Genomic DNA, 12,502 nt, shown 5'->3' with positions numbered 1-12,502 from the left:
TATACCTTGTTAGTAGGTCCCCTGTATAATGATCTGAATCATTACCCAGTTCAAATGTTACATAATTTAACATTTTTGACCTTATGTTTAATGAACAATTATTGAATATCTTATATCTTATATTATTATATATTATGTACCATCATACCTCCACTCCTAGCTGCCATTAACCTCTCGTTAGTATCATTGTTACATATCCATCATATGATGTCTAGAAACATTCATAGAAAACTTTTTTCACAACTATAATGATATTTTTGTTCTTAGCAAATGGTCAGGTTGTTGTCCTTTCAGACTGAGATTTGGGCTTATGAATCCATTTCTTGGACCATTTGTTGTTCAGCTAACCAAAACTGTGTGGACACCATCATACAGGCTTTGTGTTATTACAGCTGCTAGCCGCTACAAACCAACACATTTAAGCCTCATGAAACTAATCGTGCCAGCTTCAGACTGCGACAGTTTGTGTCACACAACTCTTCAGATGCCAGACATGCCCGAGTTCATTTTTTGTCCCATCAGATAGTTCATGTGCTGTCATTATCTTATTGATTAGGGAAGAGAGCGGAGGAGTGTGGTGTCTGTTTGAATATGATGTTGAAGAGATTTTTAGTTCAGCTAGAAATGAATATTCTGTCATCGTTTATTCATCCTCAAGTTGTTGGTCACAAAAGAAGATATTAGAAAGTATTCTAGTTTCAGCGTGTTTGAGTTTGAAATGGCAGAATTTTATATTTTTTGGTGAAAATTTATTTTGGCATTAAAAAGAAAAGAAAAAAGTGTCCAAATCGCCTCTTGTAGAAATTGTGAGAAGCAGCTGAAAACCCTTCAAAATAAAAAAGCTAAATTTGTTTTTAACTTATCAGGAAGTAGCTATCAAATTCCAAAACTAAACATTTTCTCATTTGTGGAGCTCATTTTTAGGGAATGCTGCAATAATCGGCAATTCCACGTAATTTCTTTCATTGTCTTTATCTCTTGATGAATACAAATGAACTTAAAAACCGAAACCTCACAGTCATATTAATTGAAATGAATATGCAAATATTATTGAAATTAGGCAGGGAAGAAAGAGGCCTTTTCAAAACCACCCAATTCTGTACCAAGAAATGGAAAGAGGATTTCCATAAGTGAGTGAGAGAGAGTCAGATAGAAATAGATGGAGAGAGAGAGAGATTTGAGAGAGCCTTTGCTGTAATACATATGCAATTACAGCTCCATTCAGTTGCACAGCTGACTCCAGCATTGGGTCTTCTTGCGCCTGCTATTGTGGCTCAGAGTGCAGCGGTTGCTGGGTTTTTACATTTGATTTACATATTGAATTAGTGCAATGCCTTGCCAATACACAATCTCCTCTCACACATGCACTGACAGCAGACACACACTATTCATTGCGGCATCTGTGGGCTTGGAGGCAAATGCGAGCATTATCCACATGGTAAACACAATTTGTTTACAAAGACCACATTAAATAAAGACACCAGCAAGTTCTGTTAAAGAAACGGCCATGCCATTCACATGAAAGCACACACAAAAGATTATTGTGTGTATACACACACACACACACACACACACACACACACACACACACACTGCATTGAATACATCTTTAAATGATTAATATATGAAGTGCATACATAAACATCCTTGGGTACCTCTCGCACACATTAAACAGGTTATTGCATGCCTAATTAGATTCATGCAACTGTCTCTATCTTGAATTGATTCACTGAAGTGTCTGCACATTTTCAAACTCTGTTTCTTCTATGTTTTTAAGATAAAGTGCATTTATAGGCATTCAAGGCAAAAGCATTTTCTGCAACTTGCAATATGTGTATCTAAGTGAAACCAAAAAATCATTAGGACATTTTGTAGGTGGAGCCTTGATTTTATGCATAGATATTTGATTGGGATAGGGTGTGAAACAGGCCAGGCTATAATATTATTGGTTAATACTATTGTCCCCCACCTCTGCTGGCCTGTTACAACAACAGAAAAGTCGTTTTTGAGTGGGGGAAGTTTGTTACATTTTGATGAAAGATTGTGAAAACACTTTGATCACAAACAAATATGCTACTTTACATGCTATCAGAATTATCCTACGTATGCGTTTCCAACTTGAACGCTGAACGTGAACGCCCCCTCAAATTGTAATTACAACTGGGAACATCAGAGACAATTTTGATAGCCGAGTTACTCGGATGACCCATACCATTTTTGGGTAGAAATGTAATCAGGTACTGATTATAAATGACACAACAGGAATTGTAATCAGTAATGTGGTCTTTTAGATTGCACTTTTAAGGCATTTTAAAGTGATTACTGTAGGATTGCTTGTTGCATATTTTGATAAATCGCATTTTAAATGGATAGTTCACCCATAAATGAAAATATTCTCATCATTTACTCAACCTCATGTCACTCACTTTCTTCTGCAGAACACAAACAACGATTTTTGAATAATTTTACAGCTCAGATGTGAAAGAGAAACTTAATGGGCACCACATGTGAAAGTTAAAGTGGAGATTTGGAGTAAAAAAAAACTACTTACAATTTTGATTGTTTCTTACTCACACCTATTATATCACTTCTGAAGACATGGATTTAACCACTGGAGTCTTATGTGTTACTTTAGTTTCCTTTGTGTGATTTTGGAGCTTCAAAATTTTGGTCACCATTCACTTGCATTATATGGACCTACAGAGCTGAGATATTCTTCTTAAAATTGTTGTATATGCTGCGAAATAGAGAAATTCATACACATCTGGGATGGCATGAGGGTGAGAAAATGATGAGAGAATTGTCATTTTTGGGTGAACTGCTCCTTTAAGAATGTTGAGTACCAATTCACTCTACTTTACATTACAGTGTTATGTATCCAGGACTTTTCTTGGGACATATATGAGCTTAGGTGATAGCTCTAATTTTATATAATTGCTTTATTGCTTTAAATATTTATATCTACATGTCTGCTGTAGATGTAATTAATGATCTACAAGTTTTTTTATCATGTATATGCATCTGGAATATTTTGATTTACCAGAATTTGTATTTTTAAATATATATTACCTCAAGGAGCTATTGGAAATTAAACTAAACTTTGTGCGCTCAAAGTTAAAATAATTGGCATGTGCATGATGGAACTGGACCCTTGCAGAGTCCAGACGACTGCCACAATGACGTTACTTTCTGTAAAAACACTAATCTAATTACAACTACTTAATTTTTGTAATGTGATTATGTAATCTGTCCATTACTACCCAACAGAAGCATGTGAAATGCAGTAAGACCAGAGACATTAAAGAATTCAAAATTGGAGTTTTGTGGCTTTTAGTTTATTTATTTTGTTGTTAGCATTGAGATCACCTATCTGCTAGTTACTCTTAAACATTGACAACATTTTTAGTAGATATTCTGTTTTTCAGGCTTCCCACAGTCATGAAAACCTGGAAATATCTGGACATTTTTACATTGTGATTTCCAGGCAGTCATGGCCAGTTATAAAATCTTGAATTATGGACATTTCTAAAGATTTTTCCCCCACAGATAGAAGTAGCTCTTTGTGTCCTTTAAGTGGAATCTCTATAAAGTTATAACATTCTTTTTCAGAAAACGAGTAACTGGAAAAGTCATGTAATATTATAGATATGTCATAGAAAATCATTTAAAAGGTTTGGTCTTTTTGTGCCATTTAAAATGACCCCTTCCATTAAATAAAAAATACCACCTGACTTCGTATAGCAATACCAAAAAATCCTATATGCCGGCACCACTCTTACAGATTTTTCCAGTGATTTTTAGATGTGAGCTTCATTTAAATAATTACAGGCCATGTGGAGAGATGATGCATGCATTAGTGTCTGTCAGCGGAATGTTGTTAATCACTTCACCGACGGAACTCCCTGCTGAGTTAATGGCTTCAAAAACTGCAAAAGTACATCAGAATTGCTTGAAAAAATCATTTGTGTTCTTGTCAAGTGACCAATGAGCTTTTTCTTTTACTGAAGAACCGACAAGACCTTGTTTTTATCGATCTCGGCTGCATATCACAAACACTGATTGTAATTCATAGTGATTCTGTCAAGCCTTTTTTACACTAAATGACTTAAGGAAATCAGAAAGTGGAGAGACAACAGTCTGTTTTTATTGAACGTAAAGCTATTTATGAAAAAGGCACGAGTCCTTCCGATATGTCCTCCCCAAACTCTGTTTCCTTACGTAAATCTAAACTGTCCTCGGAAAGCGCATCTTTAAGAAAGTAAATACTGTACATTTTTGATTTCCCGTTTTCTTTTTAGAGCTCAGAATTCACACAACCAAGTTACATGAATGAAAGTGCACACATATGCACACACATACAGTTGCTCACTTTGTCAATTCTCCAGCTTCACATGACTGCAGTTGGTGGGTGGCGGCAGTGTGCTGATGACAGCTTTCACAAAGGTTTTCAGGAGGGCGCACCACCTGGCACATGGCTGGTGCACACCCAGCCGCCCCTCCTCGTGCTCGGTCACACGCTCGCTGTGTGCCCCTCTACTCCTGGTACAGAACGACCAAGCCCTGCTATTGTGCACATGAACGAGAGAAACAAAGAGGTTAAAAGATGAGGGACAGAGATGAAAAGACATGAAAGCAGCTGTTGAGGTGAAAGCGAGGAGAGAGCGAGTGAGAGGCACAAAAGAGGGTTTGTTCAGGCCCAGAGCACCTTTATAGCTCATTAGATTTATAACCCTGATCAACATATGTCTACTTTACCGCAGAAGGAAAAGACTCCTCTAAATACGTTGTATTTGTAGAGTCACCCTGTTCCATTTTTACAAGATTCCTTTCATCTCTTTTTATTTTTAAGTTTTAAACATCGTAATAAAAATGTCTAAATGACTATGGTGAGTATACATAATTCTGGTTAGTTTTCTAGATGGTTTTCTTTTCTTTCTCTCCACCCAGTGGATGCCATTGTTGAAACCTCGGTCTTTCCTCACCCTGCATCTTAAAACACTGACTTGGGAACACTTTCCCTCTCAAACTATTTACAGACAACCAGTTATGGGCAGACTTATTAACACAATGTTAATACAGTGGATTTAAGAGGCAAAATACCATAAAAAAAAAAAAAAGTGAGACACTTTTTCTGACTCGCATGGTTTACTAACGAATGGGTAGCTTCCTGTTCTTTTAAATGAACCAGTTTTAATTTGTGTGTCATGAGCCAGAGTTTGTGATTCACTCACAATTCTTTCTGGAGACTAAATACAAGCAGCCGTCGTGCCTGACACATACTGTAAAGTACACTGAGCAGTGCAGTGCACATACAAATGCATTGTGTCTGTGCTTGTGTGGTCTTTAGGGGGCAGTGTCCTCTCATAGACTGTAATACTGTGCGTCCCATTGAATAATACGCTCATGACAGTTCAGTGTGTCAGCAGACAGTAGATAAACGTCATGAATGCAGCAGCTTGACTGAGCAGTTCATACTATCAACCAATTCATTTGCAGGATTTTGAATTGAATGTTTCAGCCATGGGCTGGGGCAAATATTTGCAGCTTATAAACTTGATTAGAGATATTAGATATTGAATATTGCCCTGCAATGAGTTCATTGAGAGGGCTTTGCATGTGTGGTTTGTGCGTTTCTGTGTGTGTGCAAATTGTATTTTTTTTCTTTTGTTTTTCCCCTCCCCAATTTGGAATGCCCAATTCCCAGTGCGCTCCAAGTCCTCGTGGTGGCGTAGTGACTCGCCTCAATTTGGGTGGTGAAGGATGAATCTCAGTTGCCTCCACGTCTGAGACGTCAATCCTCACATCTTATCACGTGGTTTGTTGAGTGCGTTACCGTGGAGACGTAGCATGTGTGGAGGCTTCACACTATTCTCCGCAGCATCCGCGCACCCCACTGAGAGTGAGAATCACACATTGTAGTGGCCACGAGGAGGTTAACCCAGCGTGACTCTACCCTCCCTAGCAACCGGGCCAATTTGGTTGCTTAGGAGACCTGGCTGGAGTCACTCAGCATGCCCTGGATTCGAACTCGCAACTCCAGGGGTGGTAGTCAGCGTCAATTCTCACTAAGCTCCCCAGGCCCCCTTTTATGGTTTGTGTTAAATCTTATATATCAAATCAGTGTTTATAATCAGCAATTTTTGACTTCGTCTATCAACATTTTCCAGCAATAGTGTTTATGACTTTAAATGGTATCTGTCATGGTTTTACATTATAGTAGTATAATTTGTAGCTATTATTGTATATTAAATTCTAAAAGGTATTGTTGACTCAAATATGAAAATATTCATAATTTACTTTTCCTCATGTTGTTCCAAAACCATATGACTTTCGTCTGTTTAAGTAGATTTTTGGCAGAATGTAAGTCTTAGTCACCATTCACTTTCATTGCATCTTTTGTCCATACTATACAAAGTGAATAGTGACTGAGTCTGTCATTCTGCATATTTCCTTTTGTGTTCCACAGACAAAAGTCATACAGTTCTGGAACAACATGAAGGTGAATAAATGAAAAGATAACAAAAGAAAAAAGTGCTTTTAATGAAAATTACTGTATATACAAACTTCTGCAATGTATTAAAATACTATACATTTTACATCGAAAAGCATACCTTTTTGTAATTTATGATTGGACCTGTAAAAATTCACAGAACAGCAGCAGTCCTGGGTCATTGTTACACTCAGTTTACTCAGTGTGCATTCCTCCCCTGTGGATACGTTACCACTGGCTCACAGAGGGCATGATGGGTAAAACGCACACAAAGAAATGGTGAAGAAGTGAGGCAACTGGTACTTAATGAAAACACCCACATGTAGGTTTGCATATTATCAATTTGTGATTGTGTGCTGATAAGCATTCTGCAACTCTTAAAGGGGCAGTGTGTAATTTTTATATCTTCCTCACATAGATGGCAGATATGCACACAGTGGGAGACAAAAGATTTGGGGTTTTCTTGAAAGTCCTGCCCTCATGGTTTCCCACAAGCCTTGCTTTTCAGATTTCTTATGTCTGTTTAAACAGTTCTGACCGTTCTCACTCTGTGAAAGATAGAAAATCTCAGTAACACGTTTTTAGTAAGGTTGTATTCATTAACAATAGTTGACACTATAGTTACAAACTGATCTCACAGTGAAATTCAGAAACTGTACGTTGACTCTTTAGCTAAAATTGTTCTGTGCTAACCAAAATGTGTAACACTGCCCCCAGTGGCCAAAGTGGTAATTGTTGTTGGGCATATGGACACGTGTGAACTCCATTTTCTAGTTGAAATGTGCACAGAGGGGTACCAAAAGCAAGTTGTGAAGAGAGTTTTTCTGCTGTACAGAAAGTAATACAGTGAAGAATGCATATTTTATAAACTACCCCCAATCCAAACTCCAAGCCTAAACCCAACCAATGGAGGAAAAAAAATACAACCTCAGAATCGTGCTCGTTGCGCTCGTGATTATGCAAATGTGATTGCTGGTTTCAACGTGGGATCTGAACCCAGGTCTCCTATGCTGATAATGCAACACAGTCCAATTCACGCCTCGGGGCAAGGTAAACACACTGGGTACAAAAATATCTATATACAATATGAGTGAGTGAGATTGAGAGTTTGGAGACTATATAAGTATTGATGTGTAATTATGTCTTGGACAGACTGCATTGTTGGGCCATTTTTGATGCAATGAGATTTGAGCTTTGCCAGGCAGCAGTAATATGGCAAACACTTGACAATCACCACAGAATAATTGAGTCAAGAGGTTTTAAAAATTACAAATGGGTTTATATGGCTTTTATCACCTGTGTTTTAAAGAAAAAGAAATGAAAAGATAAACTTTTATTGCTTTTGGAGAATAGCAGCCCTGAGGCATTAACTATATCTATCGCAGTGGGCAGAAACGGAGGAAAAGCGAGAAAAGTTGACAGTTCTTAAGGTGTAGCTTAATTGTAGGTACAATCAGGCGGTGGTAGAAGCCTCCTGCAGGTTTACGAGCACATCTGGTGATGAGGGGTAATTTAATTAGCAAGTTATGGAAGCTCTTAATGAAGCTCAGCTTTTAATGAGATGGATTGTTGGGCTGTGTTGTTTTCTCATGGTCCCGCATTTCAATCATCTCTGTTGTGTTTCTCTGAGGTTAGGCTCTGTTTCCTTTGTGCTTTCTCAACATTGAAAGTTCCTCGTAATATATTGAACTTCAATGGCACAAACACATGGAACTGTTCAGAATTCATACAGGATTTTGTATGTTCATGGCTCTTTAAGGAAAAATTCCTCCAAAAATTACAATTCTGTCACTTACTCACCCTTTTGTTGTTTCTCACTCTCTTTTATTTCCCTGAAATACACGGAGTTGTTGGACAGAATATTTACACTGCTCTTTCCCATACAATGAAACTGAATGATAACTGGGGCTGTCAAGCTCCAAAACAATCACAATTATAGTATTTTAAAGTAGTGCAAATGACTTGTTAATATTCCAAGTCACCTGAACCCATACGATAGCATTGTGTGAATAGACTGAAGTTAGATTTATATTCGCTAACTGATAATGTTCCTCTCCAGCATAGCTCCAATTCTCATTTCAGCTTTTGTTCAGCTTAAAATATTAAAACGCAACCTGAGAAATCACAAGACACATCTTGTGCCTCCACAATTTAATGTGCACTATTGCAAAATGCAACATTGTATTGTCATGTAAAAATCAAAAGTAACAGTCAGTATCTGGTGTGGCCACCAGCTGCATTAAGTTATGCAGAGCATATCCTCCTCAAACACACCTACATGATCAAAAAAGCATTGTAACTTGAGCACAAAACACTTGATAAACCTTGCTTAACCCTCTGGGGTCTGAGGGTATTTTGGGCCCTGGAGAAGTTTTGACATATCTTGACATTTGTGCTTTTTTCAGTTGCTTAAAAACATATTAATGGCTAAAGTCTTGTTACACTGTATTCAGTACACACTGGGCTACAATAATATGTGAGCAACATGTGTGTACAGGTTTGTATTTTTTTTTTTGGAAAATAACGTTTATGCATGGGTTTTGAAAAGTCACTGAAATAAGGCCATATAACGCATACTCAACATTTGTCCACTAGAATTTTGATAACTGGATCGTGTAGCCTAGAGTTTGTGTTACAAAATGATGTGAAAACCATCCTGATCGATCATTCACACAAAACAATATAGTAATTTAATTTTAGTGTTGAAAGGTCATATGCGAGGAGGTGTGAATGATCTTGAATATGGAGGTGATTTACACCTGAGAAGACAAAGACCCTCCACTGGGCCTATCAATGAGGGATAGAGAATGAATGTGAGGAGACTTAATGATCAAAATCAAGTTTTAAGTTAAAAGAAGTAATCTGACTACATTTTCTTTACATAAAGACTTTACTTAATTTTAGACCTACACTACAATTAAAAGAAGTCTCTTCTGCTCACCAAGACTGCATTTATTTGATCCAAAATACAGAAACAACATTGATATTCTGAACTCATTTTACAATTTAAAAGAACAGTTTTCTATTTAAATATATTATAAAATGCAATTTGTGATCAAAGCTGAATTTTCATTACTGCAGTCTTCAGTGTCACATGATACTTCAGAAATCATTATAATATGCTGATTTTCTAATATGGGCATATTTAAAGTGCATTTTACTAATTTAACCTGAACGCATATTCGCAAGCACAAGCTTTGTTGATGATAATGAGGCAGCATAAATACTAGATAAAATATAATCTAAACATTCATATTATTTTTATATCATATTACATATCATATTTCTATCATACGGCATACAATTTAAATACGTGCTTTAGCCGAAAACAGCATTTAAATGTAACTAAAACTTGCTTATTAGGATATATTTCAAATGTCAATACTCTGAGTCCTGGCTGGCAAGTCTGGAAACAGTCCCACTTGTAAAATTTGAACATGTTTATATAAAATAGCATGTCAGCTAATGAAAACTAAAATGACTTACTCGTCCGAAATTGTATTCTCTGCTGGATCAAGTCACTCTTCAAAATACAAACGTTCATCGGAGTCCCGCTCTTCTTCTGAGGAAAATGTGAACTCTTCCTTAATATCCAGGAGATCCCTCTAATGTGTATTGTTACAAACACACAGAAAAGTTGAGCTGTGTTGTGTTTACATTAAACCTCACAGTCGGGGACGTGTACATTTGCATTGTCGTCTCAGCACATTAGCGTATGAATGGCGCGCTCTGCTGGTGGGTGGGATCACATTACAGATAATGAGATGGACCGGTAAAAACTGTACAACGCTTTGTTTCATACAGATTACATTGCATAAGAATATTTGTTTTAAATTGGAATTGTTTTATTTAAAAGTAGACATTTTAAGCTTTCTTTAGACATATGTTTCACGTTTGTGTGATAAGTATTTGCGGAGTTTCAGTTCATTTTTGTGACGTGTTTCTGAAATATGCTCGTGAACACAGAGACTGCTGAAAGCTCAACCTTTTTATTTCCTTTATTTTACAAAAGCACAAGATTTTGTTGTTATTGTGAGTGTACACAAAAAAAAGTAGACCCTTGATAGTCTCTAATGATATCTTACACTTATCTGTATACCGAAAATGACATTGTTTCCACTGTAATGACGAAAATATTCAGCAGGGCGCGTCCGTCGACCCCAGAGGGTTAAGCAAACCCAGAGCATAATCCATACTACTTATTTTAATGACAAGGCAAGTTGTTAAAAACAACGAGACAATTACTTATGGGTGAAGCTGCGTTCACACTGCCAGCGGCATGCAGCGACAAAACAACCTCATCTCATTAATTTTCAATGAGAGCTGGCGACTTCCGGCAACACAAGCGACAGTGACCGTTGGTGACTGGATGTGGGCATGTCCAGCGATGTGACAAAGTTGAGAAATGTTTAAATTTATGCAAATGATGTGCGACTTTCGGGAGCAACAGCCAATACGACAGAAGATGGTAGAGCTCACGTGATCCTAATATTTTAATACAAATATTAATTGTAAAGAAACAGTGCTGTTTAGACTCTCTATACACACCACCAGCGACCTAACCGCCAGCCACTGGAGACATGCAGCTACAAAGTACCTGGCAGTGTGAACGCAGCTTGAGACTTGTGGCTGAGGAAATGACATGGAAATGAATGTAAAGTGAGTTTAGATTAATTTCCATCTTTCATCAATTGAACCAATGCAAAGAACTGCTTTTCTGCTTTATACCCAAAGGTCATTCTATGTTGCATGTTACAAATTATGTCTGTCAAAGTTTGGTTTGAGACAGATTTTGATTTTTCATTTTTTCACCTTTTGAGAAATTAACTGTGTAATTGTTGAATGACCTTAGCATGGTTCCACATTTTAATCAGGTTGCTAGTATATCTTTATAAACACGAAAATATGGAAGAACAACAACAACAATTTAACAGTAGTCAAAGAAAGGATTGTCATTAAAAGATAGCAACACTATTGGACTCCAGCTGGGATTGAAAAATATGTTTAATTTTAGACCAATAAATAAAATTATGTGATAAACAGTGACGACTTTAACACTGCGCGTTTATTCAAATTTGTAATAGCAATGTTTCAGCTTGCCATATGTACATGGTTTATTATTCAAGTTATTCTGCATAATTTTTTTATTTGAGATAATTGCAGTTGGAAGCAGCTGTAATTGATGTGGATAGTTTATCTTGCATTAATTTCTCCTGAATCAGCACGGCATTGTGAGAGAAGTCAGGTTACAGGAATACCCAATGGAGCCGCCCCCTGTTTGTATATTAACAGACAAATATCAGAGAGTTTATAAAGAATTGAAGATATGAGCAATGAAGGATTTGTTGAACTGGGAAACATGTGTCATAGTCTAAGAAAGTACTGACAACGACAACATTTTATCAGTGTGGCATTCAACACTGATGTGCTCATGTAACTGACTACAGCGGAAGCCTGCGTTTAAGCACATTTGATTGTCAGTCTCAGCCTGTTGGGTGGTAAATATGCCTCGCCTTTTAATTATTTTTCTGTCGGCGTCCTACATCAAACCGTGGCTGTCCTCCTCTCTGCTCGACCTGCTGTTAGTCTTGGCTGTTCTGCATAGGAGATTGATTGTAGTTGTGGCCTGCAAGTTCACCCTCCTCTAGGAGTTAACAGTTGTTAATGAGTTGAGCCCTCAGAGCAAACGATTTTTGTCCTGTCCCCTAACCAGCACTAATTAACTTCTTACACTCCATGGCAGAATAGGACAGAGCAGGAAGGCAAGCATTCCGGTTTGTGGGCAATAGAGGAAAAGCAAGTCTTCACTTGTTAATGGGTCTCTGGTCAGCAGGGCAGTGAGGTGTGTTGGTGTGACTAAACACTGATCAAGATTTCTCAATGGCTTTAGGAGATATGCAATGCACTAGATTTGAAATTTTCTGATGAAAATGTGAGGGTGTTTCTTGTGGGCAATTTTAAGAGGGGTTGATGTATACTTAAACTAACAGATTTCAATAGATTTATTTTGTT

General features: G+C 37.3%; 1 protein-coding gene across 1 annotated transcript in view; it reads left to right on the top strand.

The window, feature by feature from the left end:
• cdkal1 (CDK5 regulatory subunit associated protein 1-like 1) overlaps positions 1-12,502 on the top strand; it is a 508,818-nt gene that overhangs the window by 107,855 nt on the left and 388,461 nt on the right. The gene's annotated exons all lie outside the window — the stretch shown is intronic.

The sequence above is a fragment of the Xyrauchen texanus genome, chromosome 17, assembly GCF_025860055.1.
Source record: "Xyrauchen texanus isolate HMW12.3.18 chromosome 17, RBS_HiC_50CHRs, whole genome shotgun sequence".
NCBI classification, from domain to species: Eukaryota; Metazoa; Chordata; class Actinopteri; order Cypriniformes; family Catostomidae; genus Xyrauchen; species Xyrauchen texanus.
The sequence above is the reverse complement of the archived record's forward strand: the minus strand, read 5'-3'. Positions and strand labels throughout refer to the sequence as shown.